Consider the following 15,901-nt stretch of genomic DNA (forward strand, 5'->3'; position numbering starts at 1 on the left):
ACTGAGGCTTTAGCGCCACAACAGGATCTACAGTAACCCTAACGTCCTGTTAGTGACGGAGGACTCGAGATAAATATGCTATTGTTGATACGGTGACACAATCAGTTGCTTGAGAATTTAAGTCTTTTCTGCAAACGGAAAGGATTGATGTGTTTTTAGCCACGCTTGCAGCAACGTGGGTCTGTCAGTCGACAAGCCACCACTTAGGTCAACATCTCATCAAATGGTTCTAGGATGAATCCGGCTCTTCCTTTAATGCATGAATCTTTGCGTGTAAACTATTAATTAAAAGTCCATACAGGGTTTTGGAGAATCGACACAGTACCACAAAACATAATATCGCAACAATAAAGCGTATAGATGTTTGAGGGTTTCCATTCTTGTGGTGGTTTGAGACGTCCAGGACGTGTACATTTAATTTTCGCAAAAACCTCCCAGTTTGAGGCTTGGACAATTAAAAATAAGACCATTGTGCTATATGTGAAAGAGCTCAACTGTGATCAACTGTGAATGCTTAGATGAATTTTTTCTCTAAGGTCAAGCCAGACATTCCCACTGAGACCAAACACGGTCTGACTCATGTAGTGCAAATGAGGCATTTGAAACACTTTGGCTATTCAGCTTTATCTCTCCCTATCTCATTTTCACATCTCATGCAGGACATTCAACAAATCCTTGCAGGATGAGGCTAATGCTTTCCTTTGGCTGTGGCATTTCAAAGTCCAGGATGCGAAAGAAGCAACTGTATCCAATTATGTGAAGCGTATTCTTGCTAGTCAGAATCATAAGCATGCTAGCAAGATAGCTTTGCTAGATAAGACACTTTTCAATATCAAGAGCTGCTCTCACATCCTGTGGGCAGCTGGCTGATGGACTGTTAATCATGCAAAAGGTCACATTCATGAACCAATTACAACAGGAATCTTTTTAAAAAAAGACCGTTTTTTCATTTAGTTTAATGAGATGAACTCTGCTGAAAATGTCAAAAATGATTCTTTATATTTCAAAGATGCTTTTTAAGAATAAATGACCAAATTTGACCACATTTTCAACAGTTACTGTGTTTGACTTTAAGATGCGTGTCCTGTGTTACTGTAGTGCAGTCAGAATTAATTATTGTTAATTAACTAATTGTTTTCATTACTGATTAATCTACCATCTGATTAATAGAGACAACCTTTGACAACCTTTGATCTGATCAACTTCACACTTGGCCGGCGTATTGCTCAGGACCCAAGTGTGAAGTTGATCTGTTCCACACAGGCAAGTTTTAAATGGCTACCGCACTAGTTAGTGCAAATCAAGTAGATATTGCTGAAAGCTGTACAATTAAATGCAATAAACTTCATAATTTCACATATTCCAACACCAACATATGCTATCATAAAAACCACAAAGAAAATCATCACATTTGAAAACAAAATTGTTTCGCATTTTTCCTTGAAAGATCAAATTCGGTTATAAGTAGTTGATGAATACTTTACCATTTACTAATCGAGTAATTGTGTAATCGTTTCAGCTTTAGTTGGAGGGTAATACACAAACAGATGCAGAATCAGTAAAAGTTGAACCGGTATTACTCAAAATGTTATGCTTTTGTCTCTCACATATTAATCACTACGTTGACCCCTGTTTTGTGGGCCCGTGAGAATTGTGTCTTCTAATCAATCCCTGATGAAAATGCCTGCAGGTGGCAGGAGCCTCTGTGAAGTGACCCCTTTGAAGATTTATGGCCTCCATACTTGAATTCAGAAGAAAATGATCCTTCATCTGCAAATTTCCCAAATGAAATGGCCTGCGTGTGAAAGTGAGCCCCCCTCCCGCCCCACCCTCATCACCATATACCCTCAGGACATGCTTTGACCAGCATGGGGGGGGGGGGGGGGGGGGAAGGAAGCCCATGCCTAATGCTTTGTGTAGTTATTTGAGTTTCTCACAATTTCCATTGATTTCACACAAAAAGAGCACATCGGAGCCTTGGCTTCACGAGGCCTCTCCCCTCTCTGCTCTCAGGATGAAATAACACAGTGAGAATTTCCTTCATACATGGGGTATTATATCCACATTTGTAATTTCTGGCTGATGAATTGATTCATGAAGACCTATAGCCACACAAAAACAACATTTGGTATGCATAGGCTGACCTTTTGATTATTTTCAATGTAGTTTGTTATTAAATTCTATAGATACATACATAATTATCTGGCTTTATTGCATATCCTAAGCCCTGTGCCACAGGCAGAGCCTCTGTTATGAGAAGCAAATATTGTTAGTAATCAATATCACCTCAAGACATCATCTAATTACCAAGCAACGTCATGGCTGGGACAAACAATAAGCATATTATCCAGCGCTGGCTTCCTCATATATCTAACGGATTGAACTGATAAAACATTTAAATGGGTTCGTTTTCACCGCACACAACAAGAACACCCGCGTGATATTAGCTACCCAGAACTTCCCAGACGACTCAGTGTTTAGTTTTCTACACACAATCCTCCACAGACAAGTCCAGCGCAGATGAAATGACGCATCAGGTGGTTCTATGACGCAGTGAATGTCTTTTTCTCCAGATGGATGTGCCTCTGAAGGCCCTCGCTGTCTGAAACCGAACCGTTCCAAAAAGTTTCATGATTGAGCTTCGAGGTGCAAAATCCACCAAGACAGAAAGTTGGATACGAGCACAAGCTGGAAATGTGATTAAGGCCTGAACCTCTGTGGTAGGGATCCACCCAACAAATCCCATACCCAACACCGTAATTCTGCCGTGGATCCTCTGGAGACATTTAGCATTTTCTGAACATAAACCTGTTTAGTGTGACATGGGATGAAGGCCCCCGAAGTGGCAGATGTTTCTCTTTAATGTGATGGGAAGTATTTTCTTTTTTAGGAGGGAGGGGAAATACTTTGTGTGGTTTAGTGAGAGATGTTCAGGTTGCTTCGGGCTGTTTGATGATCCAGTCTCTCTCCTTTTCTCTGTGAAAGTTTTGCACGTTGATTTGGAATATACCTTCTCTGTTTCAGAGAGCGAATAAAGTGCTCAGTCTTCTTCTTCTTCTTTCCTCTCGTCCTTCACATCCACAAGTTATGAAAATGGTGACTTTCAAATAGTCGGGAGTTAAGGGTCATTGTAGCCTCAAGCAAGGTGCTCTTAAAATTAAATTGTTACACATACCAAGTAAAAGAGAGATCACTTTACAAAACAGAACTCCAATACGTAGTCTGAAATGGGTTAAAGCTTTAGCTAAAACTGAATTGCTTCTGGGAATTGTAAAAAATATTTTTATCTAATAAACTGCCTCAAATGAAAATAGCCTCTCTCCATGCCTCCGACGATGGTCCATGATCTTCATCTGCTAACAGCAATAATTGAATCACAGTATTTTGCAACATTGCAGTGTTTTTTCAACTGTAATGGGACGGCTCGAGGATTGTAGAGGAAGAGAATAAAAACAAAGGCCTCTCTCATAAAGCTGGCGGTCTGTTTGTGTGACTGGTTGAAGAGTCTTGAGACACCAGAGGGAAATCCACCAGACCTTCAAAGGGACAGCGCAGTGGGGCGTGTTGGCAGACTGCTGGTTTGGACAGCTTGCATACCTTACAACACAGCTCCAGTTGACAGACCAGCACACATAAACACAGCATCACCCACCATCATGGATGAGCAAGCAAAGTACAGGCCAACATCAGTATTTGCCAATGAGTAAGTGGAAAGATTATAGAGCAGTAGCTTAGAAACAAAGACAGCTAAACATTATGCTAAAAGTATTAAATAAATAGTAAAATATAGGTTAAAGTAGTGGATACATGTTTGAAAAAGACAGCTAAAAGTAATGGATTGATGTTCAACAAGTTCAAATTCAACATCAACATTTTAAATGTATAAAAAAATGACTGTAACAAAATCCACATAATCAGTAGATTTAAATGACACCCAGTTTAAAGTCTCTTCGCGTACTATAGGCAGATATTTACATCAGGCACATGTGAATGAATAAATGTGTTTCTTCCACACAAGCCCACTCTTGTACACACAGGAAGCCACTGAATTATAGATGCAGAAACAGGAAATTCTTTCCTTTAGCCTTTGTCACTCAGGCTCCGACCTTGCACTAAATCAATTAGGAGTGCTGCAGGCAATCAGCAGACCTCCCCGGAGACTCTATGAATGTAGCCTTAATTCACGAGGGCCTCTTGGACCCCTCTCCACGGTCCCTACCTCATGGGTGGCCACCGCTCCTGTTCATACAAACAGGACAGTCATTTCACGCTGCGCAAATCAGAGAGCAGTTGGAGGGAGATCGTTTGGTTTCCTCTGCTGTGCAGCCGCCTGTGTTGTGCGTAAAAAGGGTCGTCTCCTGTGTGATCAGGAGGGTCTTGTTCCACTCGGTGACCCCTGTGGAAGTGCCTCATTGTGTACTTCTTTCTTTCATAGTGCTGCTTTAAAGGCAAGTGCTGATATAAAAACACTTTATGGTAACCAGGATATATAATGTTGATCATTGTTAAAGCTTAAATAGAGTTAAAGATAAGATCTCCGTTGTATTAATTGATTAGAGACAATTAATCAATCATTCATTTGGCTTTTTTTGCCAGACTGAAAGTGATCAATTATACCTAAATAGATAAGACAATAATAAAATAAATAATCATATAACTAAATGGAAACAAGTCATGTAATATAAGCATACAATTGTGAAATAACACAGAATACAATTCTTTACTTGTAACTACATTTTCTTGATTAGCCTAACAAGTGTTTAAATAATTATCCTAATCATAATTTCGAGTGTAACATAACCCTGCATGTTTTTGCCCAAAACCACAATATATTCCATTAAAAAGAACACAACACACCTTTGAAAAGTTGAAACCAGAGAATGTGTCAATCAAATAATTCATCAATAGACTCAACAGTTTAGCTCTAATGACGACCTTTAAACCTACAATAATTGACCTATTGGCTATTTGGGTGAAGCAGAAACAATCTGAGAACATGGAATCATTAATTTAGAGTGGTGTGTGTGTCCACATGATGTGGTGTGTGTGTAAGTTCAATATGCTCTCTTCTTTTAGCTCCGTTTTTGGTCTCCACCGACTCCTGGGGGAAATATTTGTCTCTTTAGGAGCTAAATGCTCCACTATGTTCACCAGCTCGTCTCTAACTGTGTCTGCTGTTTAGTGCTGAGCAGGTAGTCGACAGAAAAATAGCCTTTTCACTGGAATCAGCTGCCTGGTGCAGCCGCAAACCACGACACAGTGTGTGTGTGAAGCAAAACAGTAAAATTGTGGGTCAAACATTAGCTGAATATTTTCTGTTATTGACTGTTTTTTTAACGATTAATGAATCTTTTGACAGATTAGAACAGTGAGGGCGATCTACTGTAACTTTAAGTAAATTACAGCATGTCGAAGAGCTACGGCCCGGACCCCCGCTATGGGTCACAGAGGGGTGCAGCTGGTGCAGAAGTGCTTTGGGATTTCCTAGCGGTGAAGCCCCGCATTCAGAAATCGACTTATCACTGAAGAAATGCTTTTGAATATGTCTTATTTTCATTAGAAACAGGAATTTTTACGGTCCTCAACGAGAAAGTCTAACACAGACAGATAAAAAATGAGCTGAAACTCAATACAAAGCTCCTTAAGCCGAGCTCCAGCTTCAGGTTGCAATTCATCACTACGAGCGCCACATTTTTATACATTGTTATTATAAAAATATCCATTATATCCACTTTAATAAGTTGTTGAAAACTCCCCCCCCCCCCAAGAAAACATGTAATACTGTCAATAAAGTCATCAAAATATAAAAAATAATAGAGCATAAAAAACAATAATATGTCCATCTAACTACTCAAGGCAACACAGGAAGTTATTTAGTTGTGTCTCTCATTAAGTACATATTACCATCATTTAAATTGCAGTGGGAAAATGATCCAAATGATTGGCAAATAGCACACATTAGTTCTGGTAATTTCACATTGCATGTCTCCCATGAACTGCTCCAAACTTCATTCTGGGCTGACTTAGCGTTTCCGTTTGGGGAACCTGACACTTACTCAAGCTTCCAGCCATTCAGTGTTTATCAGCAGGATCAATGCAGCATCTGTGTCTTTCTCCCCACGAGACTCTGTGGGATGTAATCCCTCTCCAGCCGAGCGGATCCTGAGTCTTCCCATTCACTCTCGCTCCCCAGAGGACACAGAGGCACATTTCCCATGGACCTGAATAACTCTGCATGCTATTTGCGCAATGCATCGCAAGATTATTGTACCATAAAGTAATGCATACGGCTCAGATGACCTTGCATCATTATTAAGAGTGGTTGCATTTTAGATAGCGATGCCAAAGTAGTAACATCTTAAGTGACCCTCAGTGAAAAAAATATTTAGTCAGGGAATGCCCTTACATCCCCTTGAAGCTTTTCATACTTCGTCTCACACATTAGGGAAATAGATCCGAGCTCATTTAAGACAAAATACTGTGGTTTTCTGTTTTTAACTGGGACTTCACACTGATTTCCCTTGGTCATATTTCCCTGACAAACATCAATATGAATTTGTGATGAGCAAATCTCCAGGGAATTACCCACCGTACAGGGGAAATAACAGAGTGGCGTTGGGGTAAATTAACCCAATTACAACTTGAGATTCAATAAAGCGAAAAAGCAATTTCAATTAATCTATTTAATACATAAAACAAGCTAATGACCACAGAGAATGCACAGAGAATAACACGTTGTAGTAAAAGCCTAATGATCAATTTTCCAAGTAAAAGAAGTTGCATGCGATTTTTGCTTGTATTTAATTTTCTTATGAAACTTGGCTGCAGTTTCATGTGTATAAATAAAGTACAGTGATTTTCTCACATAAGATTTATTTTTACAGTACATTTTTAACAGCGTAATAAGAACAATTATCACCTTTGCTATTACATAATTATCTCAATCAGCTTTGATTGTGCCTCCACTTTATCAGCACGTCAGTGTCAAGTATCTCAGGTGAAGGTGACAAGAAACACTGGAAATGTTATGAATTTGTTCTTTTGCTGGTTTTAAAACATCCAGTTTTCTTACACTTATCTTACCATCGTATGAAACCAGTCAAATCCTATAGGGTAGGGTGGAACTCACTGCTTTCACGTCCTATCCAATCCTGTTTTTATCTTCCTTGGACAAATTGTTATTATTCTTCACATTATCATTCCAGCATTATAATTTCCCCATGGGTACTCCTCGAGTACCTTGAACACACACCGCACAAGTATTTGCTCGCATCCTTCATTAAGAACGCAGCTTCTAGAATTGGTATCCATATACTTTGTGGAAGTTTATTCAAAAGGTGGAAAATCCCTTCATCTTTTGTTGTGATGATTGTTTGTTAAACAGTAAAAATATGCACAATGCAGGTATTTCATTGGCCAATGCAGTACCTCTCTCGACTAACACTTTCGTCCCTCTCATTCTCCATGAAGGATGAGTTTATGATTGATACAAACATTTAGATTTTTGGGTGAAGTATTGTCATTAATCTCAAAGCAGCGTCCTGTCTCTGCAGCTTTCACTGTGACTGTTACCCAACTTGACACGATCCAATAATTGAAATGGCAAAAAATCATTACATCATTACTTTGAAGAGGCCATTTAATTTAAGATTATTTTGCATGTGGCTGTTGGACCTTCTCAGCACATCGCTTTGATTCAACCGATATCAGTTGATTAAATCTTTTAAAATTTCTTCTGAAAAGTCACGCCAATGCGGAGTTGCCTTGAACGTGCATTATTTCTAATGGCCAGCAGGGGGCGACTCCACTGGTTGCAAAAAAGAAGTCTGTTTGTATAGAAGTCTATGAGAAAATTATCATATTTCTCACTTGATTTATTACCTCAGTAAACATTATAAAAATAAGTTTATCGTCTTAATCGCTTGTTTCAAGTCTTTTTCAATACAGCAAAATGTTAATTTGATAAATTATGGTCCCATTTAAAGTAAAATAGATGATAAAGCTGGGTATGGTTTAGGGGGTGGCTACCTTGTGATTGACAGGTCGCTACCACAGCATTGCACGGATTAGGTGTTTGTGGTTTCACTTTAGAACTTTAACCCTTTCACAGTGTTTTTTTGCTTCATGAAAGTTAATTGTAACATTTTATTCGCTTGAAAATGTCTTGTTCAGTGTTCAGCGTTCGGTTGTACTATGCTCCCCCCTCGGTGTAATTTCTCATTCCAAAAAACCAGGATCGCAAAGGCAAACTTGACGCTTCCAAACCGTTGTCCACAAACCAATGGGTGACGTCACTTCTGAGTCTACGGTCTACACACAAAATGAAATACGCATACACGTTCTTTTCCTCTGATTTACAATGCTGTGCATGTGCATTGTTCTTTCATAAATCTCCATCATTGTGGAAACATGTGGAAAAAGTTGTAAAATATCGTCTATGTGAAAAGACAAAAAAGTAAAGCGTTATGTATTGCAGGTATTTCTATGAGGTCTGGGGCCCAGTAGTTGGAGAAGTCATTTATTAAAGCAGGAGAGGATGACACTTACAGCAGATTGCCTTATTATTTATAATGCTGTGCATTATGTGAGAGGTTTTACAATGACAGCTTATGAGAGCAGCGCCGAGAAGAGAGTAAAGTTAAAATCATGACAACTTCTATTGTGGCTTTTTTTGACAGGTCATTCATTTAGGCTGTATTAGTTTAGAGTATGTAGTAGTTTAGTCTTTGGTGTGCAAGTTATACTGCATTAAATGTGGTGCTGCTGGTGATACATGATGAATTTTACTATTAGAGATTAATAATTAAAATATATTTTCTTTATATTAGAGAAGTGAAAATAAAAGAAATGATCCTCATGTCTCAGAAATGTCTTCATTTAAGCCACTTACATTTTATTTAGTATTTCAATGCAATAAACTAAATCTAGACCTGTGGGATATGGCTAAATATTATTATTATTATTAATAATAATAATAATAATTCATTACTTATATCACAACAGAGAACATTAATGCAAAATTACATAGAGAAAATAACTAACATTTAATGCAATGACATGTGTCTCTTTTATGCATTGCATGAGATGAAACACATGCATACAGATTCTAAACTTAAAAATAAAATAAAGTTTATGCACAATGAGTATCTGAGAAAGTGATCAGTTAATCTCTAATCTGAACCACATTGAATGTGAAGTCTCCCTCTGTCATAACCTTCATCTCTAATTCATGAAGTAATGCGATACACTGCACACAACATGGAGTTTATCATAGAGCATGGTACAGTGCAGTATTCATGGAAACCTCAGGCCAGTATAAGCAATACACGGCCCTGTGAAAAACCTATAGCGCTGAATACTGCATGAGTTGAAGGATCACATCTCTTTGCCTCAGGGCCAAAAGAGTGAATGACTACCTGACGCAGAAGCCGCACTACGCCTAGCGTACACCTCACATAAGGCTTAAACTAGAGAAAATTAATGATCGCATATGGAGACCATCAAATAATCAGCCTCTCAGTTCTTTTAACTCACAATAAATACCTTCACAACTCCTACTCAAGTCACAACAAGCAGCTGCTAAATTCCCTGTTAATAGGAATCGACAAGTAGCATTATCATACCGACAGGAAAAGAAGAACAACAACAACAACACAACGACAGCTTGCAAACCGCCATGTGAATTTTAACGGTCACATCCATCCACACTGCCAAACAGCAAATTTCATGAATAACTACTTGGATGGAAGCGGAGCTCATTACAAATTGCAAATTCATTTTGTTGCTGAAGACAGACCGCACCAACTTCAACCACTCACTCTGCAGCCTATTAAATAAAGGCACAAGGTAAATTGCTACTTCAGCTTGTTTGAGGAAAAATGAAAGTAATGATGACTTCAAAGAGTTGGAGATTGAATTCATTATGGAGATTTTGTGAAATGCCCTATGGAAGCTCTAAACTGTGTGTACAAACAAAAAAAGAAATATGTGCACTTTTGCACTCTTGTATATATTTATGCATGTACTCTTGTGTAGGTCTTTGATAATAAATAAATAAAGTGAAAATAATAATGTTCATAAGCCCGGTAGCTTGTGAGATAACAGCCAAAGTAATAGGTTTCCACTTTAGACTCCTAAAAATAACACTGCTGCGGAGCTGTTTGCTTTACAACCATCATGAAAAACAGCAGTGGTTCCCCTTTGACCTTTGCCTTTGCCAGATTTTGCCCTTTAATTAGGCTAATTGTTTTTTTTCCCAGGGGACGCATACACAACCGGCATCGGCAACATCAATGAGCTGGTGTCCAGGTCAGGTCAGTCTTAAAACGTGATTTATAACAAAGACATGTGCCTAAAATGAGCTCAATCTCTCACGGTTAAAGCAGCAATACATTATTAAGGCTACATGTTGACTTTCTTTCCCTCACAACACAGACGTCCAAAGGGAGAAGAGTCTGTCTACATATCACTCAGGTGTTCAAACCGTCTATCTCCCACAACAGTAAGACTTTATGTTCACTGCTGCCGACACAGCTCTGTATGCTTTCACTCCAGCTCCTTTACTTTCACAACAACCTGACACACCTGTTTCATATTATAAGTCAACATTGTTTAAGCTTATACAGATATACATGCTGCTTGAGCGATGCAGTCAGTGTAGACATTGGATGGTTGGAAGCTCAAACCACTTTAGTCTAGTGTTGTGTTGTGACATGTGTTAACCAATCAGCTTTAATTACCTTAAACAAAGTTACTAAATTAACCCTAAAGGCGAGTCCTTGAGCCATCTTCAGCTGTGCGTGTGAAAGAAGCATCCCTTTGAATAGAGCCAGTCTGCAAACGCTGTGATGAAAGATAAAATAGAGTTCTAAAATCCTGTTTCTTACTAGTGTAAACCTTTAAGCTATCTATTCCTTTACTCCAACTGGATTGTGTTTCATTGTCTGGCTTGTTTACAAATGACGCTTCCAAATATACCACAGATGACTCGCGATCCAGGGTCCAGTAGTGTCCTATTGTAGTGCCGAAGATCCTGATCTTTGTGTCACGTGTAATACCCAAGTAGGTCCATTATCCAAGTAGACCCATGATCAGCTCTGAACACTCTACACACGTCATAGTCATTGAAGCAAGGCGGAGCGGTGTATACGTTTATAACACGCAACAGGTATTCCGTCTGTCAGACGATGCGCATTACACAAACCTTTGTAGGATCAGTTTATTTAAAAGGTATTTTGCTGGCGAGCATCCCGACAGTGAAACAAATGATCATGATTTGAGAGTAAAAGTTTAAAGTATTTCATCTTTGAGCAGAATGCGCCTCGAAATGGTTTTCAATTACAGCATCACTTCCCACGAACATCTGTGCTCCTATCTTACAAAGACGTGTGCGTTGAACAGCATACATTCTCATCGAAGTGTCAGAGAAAAAGACCAAGTAGCTATTTCTAAACACACAAACATTTGCACACACCCACACATATTTCGGTGTAAGCGCTCACATTCACAAATCCCAGGAGGATGAGTTATGGATCTTAAAACACAGAGCTGTTGATCCAGGTGCCATCTGATTATTTTTGGCCACCAGGAGTGTCAGGAAATCTGTGATAGATGCTCACGGATAACCTTATCACCCCATTAAACCTACCACAGAGATAAAGTGCCCATGCTGAGAAAAAAGAAGAAGAGTGTCATGAATTTAACATCTGTCTCAGCCAGTGTAATCTGATCTTTTTGCTCTTTTTCTAAGTCTCTCCTAATCTTTAATTACATGAATGGTAATAGCTGAACCCTGAGGGGAAATAAAGGGGAAGGTGGAGAATACACCGCAGTGAAGCCGGTCAGGAGTGGATGCATGTGTTCTATAGTCAGCTGGATTTGGGGCGGGGGGGGGGAAGAACCCACACCTTTGTGACTGCGTTGATGTTGCAGCAAGTTGTGCCAATCTTTACCTCTCCATGTACATTTCATGCCTAAGTGTGTCTGTTTGTGTCTGTGTGGTCCAAATTAGGTTGAAGACACTAAGAAACTAGGCATCCACAGAGAAGTGACCTAACCTTTCACACAGCATGCGTGAGACACGCCATCTGTTGTAGTGAGAGTTAACTGAGTCACCGTCTGTGCAAGTGCCCGCCATGCAGTCTGTCACTGCTCTATTTGGCATGGCACGGGCTGTGAAACACCCTTCTCAGATCGCCGTGACTGCATGCATCCAAACTTCCCTGAATGTCTGACAAACACCGGAGCCCCTCTTCGTCAAACACTGGAGATAACAAGGTAGATTTCCTCCCCTGACATTTAGAAGAGACTCCTCTGCCAATACTGGCTGGCCTGCAGGAAGGAAAGCTTTATTAGTCCACATTGAACCTCTTCAAATATTCAAAGATGAGACAATGACATTTGTAGTTTGGAAAAAGAGTTCTTGTAAGTTGTTTCATATTGACCTACTCAGTTGGGAAGAAAGAGCAAGAGGAGGTGTCCCAGTGGTTCGCTCAGAACAGCAACCACTCTGTTCAAAATCAAGTTTGAACATGACGTCACTGTCCTGGGAGCAGTATGTATGGCCTGCTGTGTGAAGGTGAAGGTGTAGAATGAAGTCCTGAAACACACGAGACTCGTTATTGAACTGCACTGCAACACAAACTCTTGTCTCTGCTTTTCTTCCTTAATATAAGTTATTTACTTGTGTCCTTCTGTTCATCTGTCCTGGCCAACACAGATGTCTTAAATATGATGACATGGATAAGATTTTGAAATGTATGCTGTTTTCAGGGATTATTTCTTGCTGCAGACTTTCCATTTCCTGCTATGAATGTCAGATGATTGACAGTAGCTACAGTGTAACATAATGCAGACCCTGATGCAACATTTTCTCAACTTGGGCAGTGAAGTAACAACACTGAAATGAAGGCTTTATGTTTACTGTGAAGGATTATCCAGCCTGGGAAATGTTCAAGTCTGCAAAACTTGTTTACCATGCTGCGTAAGAGTGAATGACAGCTAACGACTTCTTCTGAAAGAAGGACAGCAAAGCTCTGATACCTCAAATTATGGTAATAAATAAAGAAGAGAAACAAGAGAACTAATTTTTCTTTTTTTTTTAGGTAGAATAGCAATTAAAGGCAAACTCAGTATTTAAAGAGACACTCATTTCATCCTTATTCGACCTCCTCTCAGGTTGTGTCTACAGACTGACTGATGATGAACATCTCCTATGTATTGGGAAAAGGACAATTAACACCTTTATCATTATCAAGCCCTGGAGATTATCCACAGGTGCACACTAGGGGTTTATTTCTCAAAGTCCAAGGTGATGTCTTTTAAATGTTTCAAAACCAAAAGATATTCAGCTTAATATGATCTAAAAAAAGAGAAAAGCAGGAAATCTTACCTTTCTGTCGATCAAAGGACAAAAAAAAAGGTTACAGGGCATTTGGTAACTTCATGTAATTCCAAGGCCAGCTCCTCCCAGCTGCAAACTCAATGAGGTCGAATCACACACAATAACTGAAAACACCTGTGAGGCTTTGCCAGTGGTGTGTAGGAGCCTTAAAACCTTCCGGAAAACAAAACAAAATAGTCAAACTAACAGAAATAGACATGCATCATATGGGACACTCCACTTTGAAGCAAAGGGAAATGAGGCCACTATGCTTTGGTTCGTCATGCAGAAGTTAGAAGTCTGTATTTGGCAGTGATTATATAGCTGTTAAATGCCTCGGACAAATATTTACAAAGCCCCTCTACATCACCCAGCTCTGCCGCTTTGACACAGCAGTGATTAAGGGCACAATAACTAATCCCTCATTAATGTCGTGTCCACGTCGCTCTGGGCTCACTAAGATAGGAAATCAATGCTTGGAGCTCAACTGAGCGCTGTCCAGTCTCCCATGTTTGGACAGCACCTCCTCTCCAAAGTGAAAGATTGTGAGAGAAGTCAGGGATCCTGGACCTAGACAGTAACTTCATAAGAGACGATCTATGCCACATTTCTGATGGAGAAATCACAGCTGAGGGGATTCAGATCACGTTAGATTGGTGTTTGTTAATTTGAGGGTGAGAAAGACAAAGCCCTCCGCACCCACAATCCACTGGGAGTGAGCCAAAGACTTTAATGGTTCAGAAGAAAATAAACATTTTCTCTTTAATTCTCCCTAAACTGTTGACGGGGTTTCTTTCATTCTCGGAGCATTTAATGTTGATTTGAATTACAAATGCACATGCACATTGCAAATATGTACTTTACTCGGAGCTCCCTGTGGCACTCGAGTAGCTCTTTAAAGATTCATAAAGCATTTTCAGAGCCCATCTTCCCCACGTTTCAGCACTCTAACTCCCAATAGAAATGGTAATGTATTGTTCCAAATATTCTCATTGCAAGCTTGTTAGGGAGTTAAAATTACAATCGTTGAGGCGTTAAGACATTTTACAGTTACAGTCTTTCCAATTTAAAGCCTCAGCAAAAAACTTGAAACAACCAAGGCTCTGGAAATGCTTAACTTCGCCAGCTCATGTAAATCAAGTGAAGCACTGTCGTGGAGCAGCCATGAATGGCAGTAAAGATAACACCAGCAGGCTGAAATGGCTCTTCAGAGGTCTTCATTCTGTCTATGGTACACAGCTGGATCATCCTTTTGGACCCCTGTTGTTGCTTTACAGACACTGACACACATGCACACACACATACAGTAAAGCACACACACTGAGTATGGCTGATACAACATGGTGACCCTTTGTTATCTGTTCCTCGCCAGCTTTGTTTGCATGGATCATCTGGAAGCTCCATTTGTTGTCGCCGTCTTGGAGACGCACTAAATGGGTGAGTCAACAAACTCCAAATGCACAATCTGACCCGCCGATGTTTATTTCCAACAAAAAGAGTTTCTGAACCATAAAATGAACAGATGGTTACGAAAGTTGAATTCTTAACACTGAAGAATCAATAACTGCCTGTTTCAAAACAGTGAACAGCTCTGAAAATGGAGCAGCGCTGGTAATCGGTAGTGACCAGGAGCTGGATCCACCTCTCTGCGGGGGCTAACATTTTCTGCTTTTGGATGGAACAAAAAGAAAAAAACTTTTAACAGTTGAGGATACAAGAAAACCATTTTTTTAAAATGTATTTGGAAACTTTCATCTACACCACAGGCTGTCAAGGTAACTTCTGGCGTTCCCAGCAGTCTTTACCTCATTGTAAACATTATAAATGTGGTAATACTTTTCATTTAATAGCTTCTGAGAGTAAATATGGCCAATTTAGGTGCCTCACCACCTAAAGCTATCTGACTTGGGAATGAATCTACCAGAAGGGACTGCCTGTCTGTCTGTATTCCATTGTATGACCAATTAGAGGTGTGCTGTCGACCTGGATTTGGACTATGAGCTCTCAAACTTTGAGCACAGGAAACCTAAAATGAAATAGAAGAGGCAGATTTGGGGCACTCTCAAGCAGAAACCTGAGAAGTCTGCTATTTCTTGTATTGATATTAATCTTTTGTTAGATTTTCCGGGAGAACGGAGAGCCTCTATTAGCGCAAAGTCGGCTTAGCATTGATCATGAATACTTAGGTCTCAGATGTAGGCTTGTAACACATTTGATTATGGCTGACCTCAGTCAAAGCAGTGACATTTCACAACCTAATTTCAGTTCAAACTGCCAACTCAATTACTTTAGATGCACTTTCTGCCATTTCATTAGAAACTCACACTTCAGATTATATAAGAAAATGCAATGACAGGTGTTAGACCTTGAGTGATTCTGAGTGATATTATGTTACATGTATAGGATATAATAATCAGACCATATGGGAATACTATTAGAATATTATCAGAGCATCAGTTTTTGCTATAATACCACAAAGCAGGATTAAATGACTATTGACTACCACAGCCATGAGTCACT

Source organism: Cottoperca gobio, chromosome 10 (genome assembly GCF_900634415.1).
Source record: "Cottoperca gobio chromosome 10, fCotGob3.1, whole genome shotgun sequence".
In the NCBI taxonomy this organism is placed as follows: Eukaryota; Metazoa; Chordata; class Actinopteri; order Perciformes; family Bovichtidae; genus Cottoperca; species Cottoperca gobio.